The 13169-nt window shown below is 36.0% G+C and overlaps 1 protein-coding gene across 1 annotated transcript in view; it reads left to right on the forward strand.

Moving 5' to 3' along the window:
• Window positions 1–13169, forward strand: part of LOC145166980 (uncharacterized) — a 30887-nt gene that overhangs the window by 12329 nt on the left and 5389 nt on the right. The window lies entirely within an intron of this gene.

Here is a 13169-nt window from a genome sequence, read left to right on the forward strand (position 1 = left end):
AAGGTTAACACTGACCAACCCTCGAAATCGAAAGTTCATGATTATGATGATGTGGAAGTCAAAGATTATGGTAGTGATAACGAGGAGGACGAAACAACTATTCCCAGAGTTGTTGTCCAACAGATGTATGAGGAAACAGAGAAGTTCGCCAAAGTAAAGAATGAAAGGGTCCTCATTACCTTGAATCTAACTCAGTCTTCTATCTGAATTTCAAATGCACCGATGATGTGGTGTTTCCAAATCAGGTGTTTGTCACGACAGGAAATGGAGACAGTGAATCCTGAAATCAACAAAATTGTTGATGACGACAACAAAGGAGAAACAAAAGAAGGGTTTTCTCAAACCAAAGCACGGTTAAAAACACCCTAAACAAGAACACTTTAACTTTTCAAAGGCAAAAACAAAAAAGAATTTAGGAAGTAAAAACAGAAAAAGCAAAAGTTGATAAACAAACAAGTGAACCAGTTTTGAAAAATCAAAAGACGAAAGCACAAATTTTCAATGAAGAAATTCAAAAAGTTTCAAAAGAAGAAGGAGTTTCGATGTCAAAAGCACGAAACAAAGTCTATTGGAAAAAAGTCAAGTCTTTTAAGAAACAAAAAGTTTTTTTCACAAAAATCGTATGAACAAAAATCGTCTGAACAAAAAGCGACCGAACATGTTAAGACTTTTCCACAAAAGAAGACTTTTTCTCAAAATAAGACTTTTGATCAAAAGAAACCCACTCAAAAGCAAAATGGTTTTTCAAAAAGTCCATCTAAGGTTCAAAAATCAATTCGAACACCAGTTGTTCAAAAACAAAGAAATGAAAATTTTGTTCAAAACCAACATCCAAAGAATTTTGTTCCTAATTCAAAAAATGAAAGGTTTTCACAAAACAATTTTCAAAGAAATGGTGTTCAACATAATGTACAAAGAAATTTTCATCAATTTCGAGGTCAAAGAAGTTTTCCAAAAGAACAAAATGTTTTTAATCGAACATCAGTCGGTTATAACAAACATTTTCAAAATCGGTTTCAAAACCCTCCAAAACCATCAGATCCAAAAAAAAATCTTGAAAAGTTGGAAATTAAAGGAAAAAGAAATGAACCATTTAAACATACACAACCTCACTTTCCAAATCCGGATTTAAAGCAAAAAGTTAAATCTTCATTTGTCAAAAGGAAAACTGGTATAAAGAATATAAACCATTGGCTCGATGGCAAAGGCATGCCATATCAATCAGGAAAGTTTTCTGAAGAGGAAATCAGGTATGCTTACAAAGGCTACTTGAACGAGTCTCAAACTGGAATTTTTTCATCAAAGGAGTCGAATCCTTCAGTTAGAAAATGGAAGGAAATTCCCAAAACAAAGGTTGAGGCACAACGAACTGCTGATAGAAAAGGGAAAGTCAGTGTCAAACTTAAATCAATGAATGATTTCATTTTGATACCTAAGTCTGTAGAAGTTGACTTAATCGATAGTCTGAAATCGAAGGTTCGAGGTTGGGTGTTAGGATCTTCATTTCATAATGCATTTCACTCTAATAACCAATGACCCAAAAATCCTTGGGGACCAAAATTCTTTTAATTGATCGCAGATATTGTGTGACGAGCAATACGATGAACACTGGTATATCGACAGTGGTTGCTCTCGTCACATGACGGGTTGGAAGGAGAATATGCGTGATTTTAGAAGTCTGGACAATGCTGGAGTTGTGAAGTTCGGAAATAACAAAAAATGCAAGGTTAATCGCTATGGGAAAGTAACGAATGGAAATTTTACAGTCAACCTGGTGGCATACGTCGAAGGTCTTCAACACAACTTGATAAGTTTTTCACAACTTGTTGTTGGCACTGGTAATCAATTAGTCTTCAATGAGGAAGGTAGTGTCATCTCGAACAAAGATACAAAAGAAGTTTTGCTCAAGTCTAAGAGGAAAGGTGATATGTTTACACTCGACATGAAGCCCATTTTCGGTGTTCCCTCTGCCTTCTTACTTTCGAAGGCATCTTCTGATCTTAGCTGGCTGTTGCATCGAAGACTCTCCCATCTGAACTTCAAGAATCTTAACAAATTGGTTATACATGATCTTGTACATGGTCTTCCTATTTTAAAATTTGATAACGATTCGTTATGTGCAACATGTGAACAGGGAAAGCAACATCGTCAAGGTCATCCAATCATTATCGACTCAAAGATCATCGAACCTCTGGAACTTCTTCACATTGACCTTTGTGTACCTTCGACTGTCGATAATCTCAATAAGAAGAAGTACATATTGGTCATTGTCGATGATTTTTCAAGGTTCACTTGGGTTTTCTTTCTTCGACGGAAGTTTGATACTACTCAAGTAATGATAGATTTCATCAAAAGCATCGAATTGAGTCTGAGAAAGAAAGTCAGGAAAATCAAAAGCGATAATGGCTCGGAGTTCAAGAATCAAGTTCTTGATTCATTTTTAGTTGAACTAGGGATCACACATAATTTTTCATCTCCTTACACACCACCAAAAAACGGTGTTGTCGAATAGAGAAACAGATCTCTATGTGAAGCTACGCGGACAATGCTGACCTATGAGAACTTGCCTCAATATCTCTGGGAAGAAGCAGTCTCGACAACATGTTTTACTCAAAACAGATCATTCATTCATCGTCGCTTTAACATCACTCCTTATGAAATTATAAACAATCGAAAGCCTAATGTGAAATTTTTCCATGTCTTTGGTAGTAGGTGCTTCATCATGAATCTCAAAGATAACCTTTCAAAATTTTAGTCAAAAGCTGATGAAGGGATATTTTTGGGATACTCACACAACTCAGTAGTATATCGAGTGTTGAATAAGCGAACTAGGAAGATTGAGGAAACATTCAATCTTACCTTCGATGATTATCATGTAAAAAGAGTCGAGAAGACATTTGCACAACTACTAATTCTTTCATAAACAAATGACGAGTCTGATATTGTTAATTCTTTCGATCTTGATTATGAATTAATTTTTGGTGTTCCAAACGGGGCAATAGATGCAGAAGTTCATGCTGATGATAATCGGATTCCTGAAGCATCGATACATTCTGATGATTCGACGTTGACTAGGGAAGATGATGATTCTCATTCTACTTCAACCTCACAAATACATGTCGAACGTCAACCTGATTTGCAGGGTGATCAAGTGGAGGGGGGGAACTTGAGTTCAATATCACAAAATATACATGAGTCTACTGTTGAGGGGGAGCATGATAGGAATGAACATCAATTAGAGTGGGAGCATGGAAAAACTAATGATGAAGTTGACGGGGAGCATCACAATCCAAATCCATTAGTCGAGGGGGAGTTAATTGGATCAAGACATAATGCTGATATCGAGGGGGAGCATAATCATTCTAACGATTTTCATGATCTTGTTGATCATGTGTCTAATGCAGGTGAAAGTTCAGAATCAGATGAAATATTCGAAGATGCACCTTTGGATTTCGATCTTGCATCTCCATCGATGGACATATGGACAAGAAATCATCCTAAAGAACAAGGTCTTGGTGATCCTCAAGTTGTAGTTTTAACAAGGGCACAACTTAGAGCTAAAAATGAGGTACTGAATGTTCATCAATAATTTTGCATGTTTAATGTCTTCATTTCGAAAAATAGAACCAAAAATAGTTAAGATTGCATTGGATGATCCTGATTGGATTGTTGCCATGCAATCTGAACTTGTTGAATTCGAAAGAAATAAGGTTTGGAGACTAGGTCCAAAACCTGATGATGTTTCGGTCATTGGATTAAAATACATCTTTAAAAATAAAACTGACAAAGAAGGTAGTATTGTTCGCAATAAAGCAAGGTGGTTGTTAAAGGATATTCGCAACAAGAAGGCCTTGACTATGATGAAACCTTTTCCCCTGTCGCGAGACTCGAGGCTGTTCGAATTCTTGCTTATGCAACACACAAGGACTTCGATGTTTATCAAATGGATGTCAAGTTCGCTTTTCTAAATGGAGCTTTAGAAGAAACTGTGTACATTGAACAACCACCAGGTTTTGTAAATGATAAATTCCATGATCATTGTTATATTCTTGATAAAGTTGTTTATGGCTTTAAACAAGCACCTCGAGCCTGGTATGCAACTCTTACCAATTTCTTGAAACTCTATAAATTTAAACAAGGATCAATTGATCCTACTCTATTTCGAAAGAAATTAGGGGATCATCTTATGCTAGTTCAAATTTATGTAGATGATATTATTTTTGGCTCAACTGACCCTTCGTTGTCAAGGGAATTTGAGAATATGATGAAAAGCCAGTTCGAGATGAGTATGATGGGTAAGATCAATAATTTTCTGGGATTGAATATTCGTCAAAGCATGGAAGGAATTTTCATTAATCAAGATAAGTACTCTCGTAACTTGCTTGAGAAATTTGGCATGACGAATAGTTCAAAATTGGAAGTACCAATGGCAGTCGGCACACGCTTAGGACCTTTGTTGGATAAGCCTATTGTCGATATCATGTTGTACATGATAGGTTCTTTACTATACTTAACCGCTAGTAGACCTGATATCATGTTTGTTGTTTGCAATTGTGCCAGGTATCAATCGAATCCCAGAAAACCCCATCTAACTGCTGTGAAGAATATCTTTCGATACCTCAAAGGAACTGTGTCGTTGGGTTTATGGTACCCTTCGAAGACGGGATTTTTCATTCAGGCGTTTTCTGATGCAGACCTTGGTAGGTGTCAACTCGACAGAAAAAGCACTACAGGTGGATGTCAACTTTTGGACGGGAAGCTTGTAAGATGGCAATCGAAGAAACAAACTTGTGTTTCGATTTCCACATCAGAAACAGAATATATTGCTGCTGCAGCTTGCACTTCTTGGGTCATAAGGATTCAAAGTCAACTTCGTGACTACGCAATAAATATGAAAAATATACCATTATATTGTGATTCACAAACTGCAATACGCATCTGCCATAATCCGGTGAAACATTCGAAGACAAAGCACATAGCACTTCGATACCATTTTATCAAGGATCATGTCGAGGATGGAAATATCGAGTTTCATTTCGTCAGGACAACGGATCAACTTGCTAACATTTTTACAAATCCTTTGGATGAGAAATCTTTTCTAAGGATCTTGTCTGGTTTAGGAATGATCAATGCAAGCGGTGTTCCAAGTTCGTCCTCATCGTGAAATAACAAGAAGTCAAACTACTGCTGACGGGTTCAGAAGTTACTGTTCACCATTCAACACTCGACCATCCTCGAATTCGAAATGTCTCGGAATGGTTCAGATCAACCTTCATTGTCTAAGAAAAATTGCTGATTCGATGTACACTGTCTGGAAGTTGATACTTCTTACATCGAATGTTAGGTACCCTTTTACTGTTTTTTATTCTCATTTTTAAAAACAAAAATACCAAAAAGACTTTCTTATTTTTGTCTTTACATTTCAAAAACACAAAAACTCCAAAAAGATTTTCTTATTTTTGTCTTTTCAATTCAAAAACAAAAATCCAAAAATATTTTCTTTGTTTTGTTTTGCGTGTTTAATATTTTTCAGTGAATACTTCAATCAACATATTATGGTCGCAATTGCTTAATGAAATATTAAAAAACAGGACAGGTACAATTTCAAATCTTTGCACTAGTTAGGTGTCCCTAGAAGCATATTGTTGTATGTTGACTATAAGCCTCACAGACGCAATGTGTTTTGAAGCCTTAATGGATCACTCACTACAAGGGTTCCTTCCCAATTAGGCTGTATTCACATTAGTTGAAGAGCTACCTTTATCTTCTCATCTTGAGTTAAGAGATTTCTGCACCGTCCATATCATTCGCAGAGGTACACAATGTTTTCTTACACAACCTTTTTCACCAAAAAATGTTCTTCACGAATCACACACATCACTTACATATCCTCGACATCTCTCGTAGAAACCAATTAGAATGTAGACATTGCACAAGTCTGTGTTAATGATCCTGATTCATTTTTCTGTGATGATGGTGAAACCCTACAATCCAAACATACAAGGAATTGACGGTGAACTTTGTTCAAGATTTTCACGAAACTTTTTTTTCAGTACCATCATTCGATATTCAAAATCGTATTCATTTCGTTATGCGTAGTTTTGACAAAATGTTCTTTCACCAAGACATTTTTTCCCAACAAGATCCAACTCTTATTTTTGGAATATGGTTTCCGTATGAATATCTTTTTGAATCTTAGTCACTTTGAAATATATTCTACACCTCACTTGTTCCTAACTACACCGGCCATACAAGTAATTTTGTTCATTTTACTCACATTTATGTTAAGTTGTGGTTTTGGACAAAATTGAGCCTACCTTTGAAGCCTAAGTAAAAGAAGCCCTTCGATACTCATTCACGTGTATTCGATTGTACTTCACGGGAAACCACATTTGCAATTTGATGTCACTATACGCATATTTTCTTTAATTTAGTTCCTGCTATTTCGTTGGTACACATTTGCAATGAAATCCTCGAGGTCTTGGGTAATACCGACTCAAACCTAGATTTTGCAAGTCTGGCTAAGATTTCGTTTCTCATCCCAAAAGCAAATGAGCCTTACCTCGAAGCGAAGTTCAAAGGGTTCTCTTACTGACAACGAATTCTAATGTCATAACGAAGGTCAAGTAACGGTTCTTATCTCTTTAGAGCACATGAAACGTTTGCTGATGTGACAGTTACGCTCTTTCCTGGTTTTCTAGGGAAAAGTGATCATTACTTTTTAGACGTGGCTATTTTAACGGAAACTGACCCACTTTCCAAGACTAGACGTGGCATATTTTCAATGGTGCACAATTCAAATTCAAATTTTACCATGGATCATAATAGGATTTTGATGGTCAAAATTAAAGATTTTACACAATCTTATCTAATTTTCCCCAAAGCTTCACTTCTCAAAATTCTTCAAAACCCTAAAAATGGAGGCACCAAATGGTCACGTTGATCCATGAAACACAACTGAAGAAGCTTCATCTCAACCGTTGATGAAGATTCAGAGTTCAAACTTCCGTGTTCAACCTAATGTTTCGAAGTATCCCGAAGAATTAAAGATGATGATTGTTGCTCTCAATCATTGTGTTTTTTCAACCGTTATGTAGGATTCCTTCTTAGTACCCATGACATGGTTATCATTGGCTGGTTCTATGGCAGTGTTCAACAAGACGTCAAAAGTGGTAACGTTTCAATTCACGAATGATAAGAAGTACAAATTTACTAAGAAGCAGTTTGCATAAATCTTGAAGATTCCAAATACAGGTCCAATTTTTCATCAGTAAGCTTGCATTTGTATATTCGACCCCGTACCCCACACTTAAATGATGCAATGTCGTCATTGCATAATTAAACAATTAAAGAACATAAAAATAAAAAAATGAGAAATTGGAATGGACTCCCCTGGGATAGTAGTGACGAGAAAAAATTCTGAAACTTTTGTGGAAAAGCTTCAACATCTCGTATAATGGCTGGAAACGGTACTTCTGGACTCTTTTCTCGTGAATATAAATGTTTCGGATCAAAATAAATCAAAGAACCATCTTTAAATAGTGTGCTGAACCTCAACCACGATGTGGTAAAGAAACACCACGTCGTGGTATCGAGTAAGAAGCCGTCATCGTGAAAAATAAGAACGCCACGACGTGGTCTAGTGATGTCACGTCGTGGTAATAGGTCTGATGCAGTCGGGATAATGACAAATTCCATGACATGGAGATGATGGCCACGTTGTGGTAACTTCTTAGAACGTCATTAAGAGCCAAAATTATGCATCTTTTCTTCTCAAGGGCTTAGGATCATTCCCAACCTTTTTTTTCTGTAAAATTCTTCAAAACTCTTCTTCATCTAGAGAGCACCCCACACTAATTAAAAAATATGGTCTTCAACTATAATCCTCTAAAAATCTCACTACTTTTACATCAATTAAGCTCCTTCACTTCTTTACTTTCGTTCAATACTACATAATAAGATCAAAAGACTTGAGAAACACATGATCATTCGGTTAAATTAAAATAAAAACTAAAAATAAAAACTACAAAGTTAGAAAAAAGAAAAGCAAATGCAAACTCTCAAAACATCGGGTTGCCTCCTGAGAAGCGCTTCTTTTTAAGGAGTCTTAAGTCGGCTCCTGTTGGATAGGGTGTCTAAGTCCATAACTATTTCTGGTATGTACTTGACCCGACCCGGCATGGTCCATTTGGGTTGCATGGCATCATGCATTTGGATAGACTAAATGAGAGAAATAACACTTGTGGTTTATTAATATATTATAAGTTCTAATATATTAATAATATTATTTAGTTAGTATTGATCAAGAATTAATTTGGAATTAATTAAGTGATCAAAAAGAGACTAACTAAATATATGGGTTGATTATGTAAATCATCCATAACTTGTATAGTGGGCTAAAGGCTTCATGGATTATCAAGTTGGGCTAAGGTCCATAGGATGCTCCATGGGATTTACAAACCCATGGGTCATGGAAATGAAGAGCCATGTTACATTAGGGTTTACATGGTGTAACCCTAATGCAATATACTATATAAGCATACTTATAGCAACCAAAATCGGCTACACTAGTGAGACAAGAGGGCAAGGCCGATTTCAAGTGTTATACAATTCTCTCAAATTTTATTCCAAGAGCATTTGGTGTTGTGTGAAACATTTGAGGCATCACACTTGGGGTGCTAGGCTCTCAAGGTTTTCAAGGAATCAAATCAACTACAAGGTATGTAATTCTAGCCATCTTTTATGTTTAAAGTTCCCCATGTATGCTAGATAGGATTATGAACCTTGGAAAAAGTATTTTGCATGTATTTTAGACAAACATAGATCCAAGGTTTTCTAGGGTTGCATGTACACTTAGGAGTGTTAGAATGCTCAAAAACCCATCAGCTCCTTCCCACTCTACATTGTTGCGGTTGGGAGTGGGATATCCCTTTTCTCCTTTTGCTCTTTCCATCTTCTTTTGGATGTTTGGAATGGTCGAATATATGCCTTCTTCGAGTTTTCTTTCTTTCTTTGATTGGCACTTTCTTCATGTCTACGTTTCATTCCCTTGTTCTTCCCCTTCATCTTCACATTCTTCTTCTTATCTTCTTTATGATCTTCTTTGTCTAACTCCATCTTCGTAATTAATAGCTCCTTTAATTCTTCACCCATTTCTTAATCATTTATCTCAATTTTTTCATCCGAATCGTCTTCTTCTTCGTCACTCACCTCTTCCAGTTGAGACTTGAGTGTAGTGAACATGAACACCTCAAACTTCATAGGAACTGAAGCTCTTGGTTTGGACCATTTTACTTTTCCCACATGAGTTTTTTACCAAACTTTCAACTATTCTTCCATTAATTATTCAATCTCTTCTAACTCATTAAGATTTTGTGCTTCCAATTTATTCATCCTAATCACTTCATCTCTTGGCATGTCATAACTCACTTCTTGATTCATTTTAGAAGTGGTTTCTTCATCTTCTACACGAAGTGTTAGATTTGAGTCATGAATGTCAACAAGGGCTCTTACAGTACTGAAGAATGGTCTTCCCAAAATTATGGGAAGGTCTACATCTTCTTTCATGTCCAATACCACAAAGTCAACCGGAAAAATAAATTTCTGCACTTTCACCAACAAATCTCCAAGTATTCCACGTGGGTTAGTGATTGGGTAATCCGCCATTCGAAGTGTCATATTTTTGTTTTGGAGCCTTGGTAGACCGAGCTTCTTGTAAAAAGAAGATTGATGCTTGCCCACGAATTGGCTAAAGCATTTATGGAGCTGGAATTGCCAAATTCACAAGACAAAGTAAGATAGCCCGGATCTCCCATTTTGATTGGCAACCCATTGGTGAGAGAAGCTGAACATATCTAATTTAGCATGATGGTGGATGATTTCTCCAACTCTTTTTGATTAGTCATCACATATTTTGTAAACTTAGGAAGCTTAGCCATGGATTTGAGGAAATGGGCATTAATTGAGAGAGATAGTACTTGTTCGATGAACTTCTTCTTTCTATGGATCCAGATGATGCTTAATGGCTTGAGATGGGAATGGTAAAGGAGGTTGATACGAATTTAAAAGAGAAGAATTTCGGTTCTCCGGTAACCACTACGTAGCAAGGTCACCACGACGTGGCGACTCATTAGAATGTGACTCAGATTTTTCTTTTTGTGCTTCGGGCTTCTCTTCTTCCAAATAGGAATCGGGCTTCTAAGTAGCTGTTGTTGGATTAGGTGTCTAAGCCCATAACAATAATTGGTATGTACTTGACCCGATAGTAGCATGGTCCTTTTGGGTTGCCTTCACTGAAGCAATTTGATAGGATGGACTTTTGAGAAAGAGGTTGTTTGTGATTTATTAATGTATTATATGAATAATATATTAATTGAGAAATCATATTATTTAATTAGTATTGATCAAGAATTAATTTGGAATTAATTTAGTGATCAAAAGAGACTGGTTAAATTTACGGGGACTGATTAAGTAAATCAGTAATACTTATAGTTTGGGCTAATGATCCATGTTGATTAGGGATGGGCTAAACCTATATGAGAGTCCATGAAGGTTTAACCCAAAGGGCCTAAGAAATATGAAGGGTCATGGTGAATTAGGTTTTGCTTGGAAGTAACCCTAGGATTTCCACACTATAAAAGTAACCCCTTAAATTCCAAAATCGACTAGTGCATTCTAAAGGTGAACCATAATCGATTTTGTGCTTTCTAGCCTCCTCTTGCATTTGGTGTTTGTAACACATTAGAGGCATCACATTTGAGGTGGTAAAGCTTTTAAAGGCCAAGAACTACAAGCTACAATAAGAGGAATTCATCTAGTCTATTTTTATGTTGTATATCTCCAATTGCATGCTAGATAGGGTGTATGCTTTGGAAAAATGAAATTTCATGTATAATTAGAGAAAACTTAGATCCAAAGCATCTAGGGTTGTATGTGCACCATAGGAGTGTTATAGTACTTAAAACCCAACAGTGGTATCAGAACCTAGGGTGTTTTCTATTATATTGATGCGATTGTGTTATTTTCAAAGATGAAAAAATTGCAATTCTGGACTCTGACTGCTGGACTCGACGAGTCCTATGATTGGACTCGACGAGTTGGATAACCTGGTGATGAACTCGACGACTCCATTGCCTGACTCGACGAGTTGAATCATCAGATGGTAGTTTTTCCGAGTTTTTGGCCAGAATTGGATTAGGATCATTACCACAAACTGTTTTGGCTCATAAAATTCGATTTTACTGATATGGTAATGACTATCCTCATCCAATTAAAAGAAAATTATCATATTTTAAGATAATAAGTTGATTATTTGTATTATTTGATTTGAATTGTCTAACTATATAAGTTAAATTAGGTCAAATTGGTAAATGATAAATTATATGATAATTGTAATCGTTTAAAAAATTTGATCTAAATGTTTCTTGAAGTGTTTCATAACTTGCCCTCAAGTTATGGAACATGAAAAGTCTCATTCATGAAACATTAACTACATAAGTTATGGAACTCAAAAGGTTTTGAAGAGTTACAAAACTTTCCCTCAAGTTTTGGAACTGAAAAATCTCATTTATAAAACTTTAATTCTAAACCCTAGATTTTAAACGTTTTAAATTCAACCCTTATACTATTATAATATTAAAAGATTAATACTTATATATATATATATATAGATATATATATATATATATATATATATATATATATATATATATATATATATATATATATAAGACAAGTCAGTCTTACCGTTAGTAGGCCTCATTCAAGAAGCTGGTCTATAAGGGGGGTATAAGTAAATTGCCTATAAAATGACGATTGAATGGGTGTCCACTATCACCCACCACTCCCTTGACTAGTGGAGGGTCGTTAGTCGAACGTGTAGGATAGGACATTAATCATCATTAATAAATATATTGATATTATAAAGTAGTTGAACTTTTATAAATTCTCAATCTTAGTTACTTTACGAAAAATGTGAAAATGATGCTATTCCATGAAATTGCACTTTGCACCTTGCCAAGTCGTTAGTGGAGCGTGTGGTTAACCAACTCACTATTTTGGGACTAACAAGGGTGGCAAAGGGTAGCTTGATGTTTATCATAAATCAATGAAGCGTGTGTGGTTTACCGACACATTAATTAGGTGATAAGTGACATCAAGAGTACCAAACATTTTGCATGCTTATTCACACGTTGTTTGTGATCCTCAGTATCACAGTCACAAACTTGAAGGGCATAATCTAGATTTAAACATGCCATTGAAAAGTTCAATGAATCTCAAAGATCTAGGAATTTCAATACATTTAAAGCTTAATATCTTTTTCTTTTTTCATGGTGGAAATTGGTAAATCGTCATTTACCTACCTTCAAATATTTTGTAATTGGATTATGGCATCCCTCTTCCGAATTGTAGAATATTGTGTTGGGTCCTAGCCTTAATATTTGGTTTGGGTGCTATATTAAGGATTCTTATCTAATCTAAACTTTTCCTTTTCAGATGTCTACCCCAAACAATGCTTCAGGCTCCAACCCTTCTGGCTCGTTCTCCCTCATGAAATTGGTTGGGAGAATTATCTTTGATGGGTTAAACTTCAACCATTGGATCCGAAACATTCATATGACCCTTCGCTACTAGGACAAAAAATATGTCCTCGATAAAGAGCTAAAGGAGATTGATGAATTAACTGCTACTCCCGAGCAAATCGAGGAATACATGGTTCATGAGAGGGACTCGATAAAGCTGTCGTGCATCATGATTGATACCATGACTGCTGAGCTTCAAAAGTCCTATGAGGACTTTTGGCCCTACGAGATGCACCAAGACTTGATGGAAAGGTACCATCAAAATGCTCGACAGGAAAGGTATGAAATTATTGCCTCCATGATTATAACAAAAATGAAGGATGGAGAGTCTATCACGGCCCACTTGCAAAAGATGTAAAGGTTTGTGGACCGCTTGTTGAAGTTGAATTTCAACTTCGATGAAGAGTTGGCTATTGACATTATCCTACACTCTTTGCCTCCTTGTTATGATCAGTTCAGAATGACTTGTCATATGAACAAGGAGGAAGTCACTCTGAGCAAGCTTCAAGGCCTATTAAGAACTGTCGAAAGTAATTTGAAAGGCAAGTTTGTTGTACCCACTCCTACTGCTGCTACCCCTGTTCTGGA

The sequence above is a fragment of the Lactuca virosa genome, chromosome 3 (genome assembly GCF_052849685.1).
Source record: "Lactuca virosa cultivar CGN04683 chromosome 3, Lactuca_virosa_CGN04683_v6, whole genome shotgun sequence".
Taxonomy (NCBI): domain Eukaryota; kingdom Viridiplantae; phylum Streptophyta; class Magnoliopsida; order Asterales; family Asteraceae; genus Lactuca; species Lactuca virosa.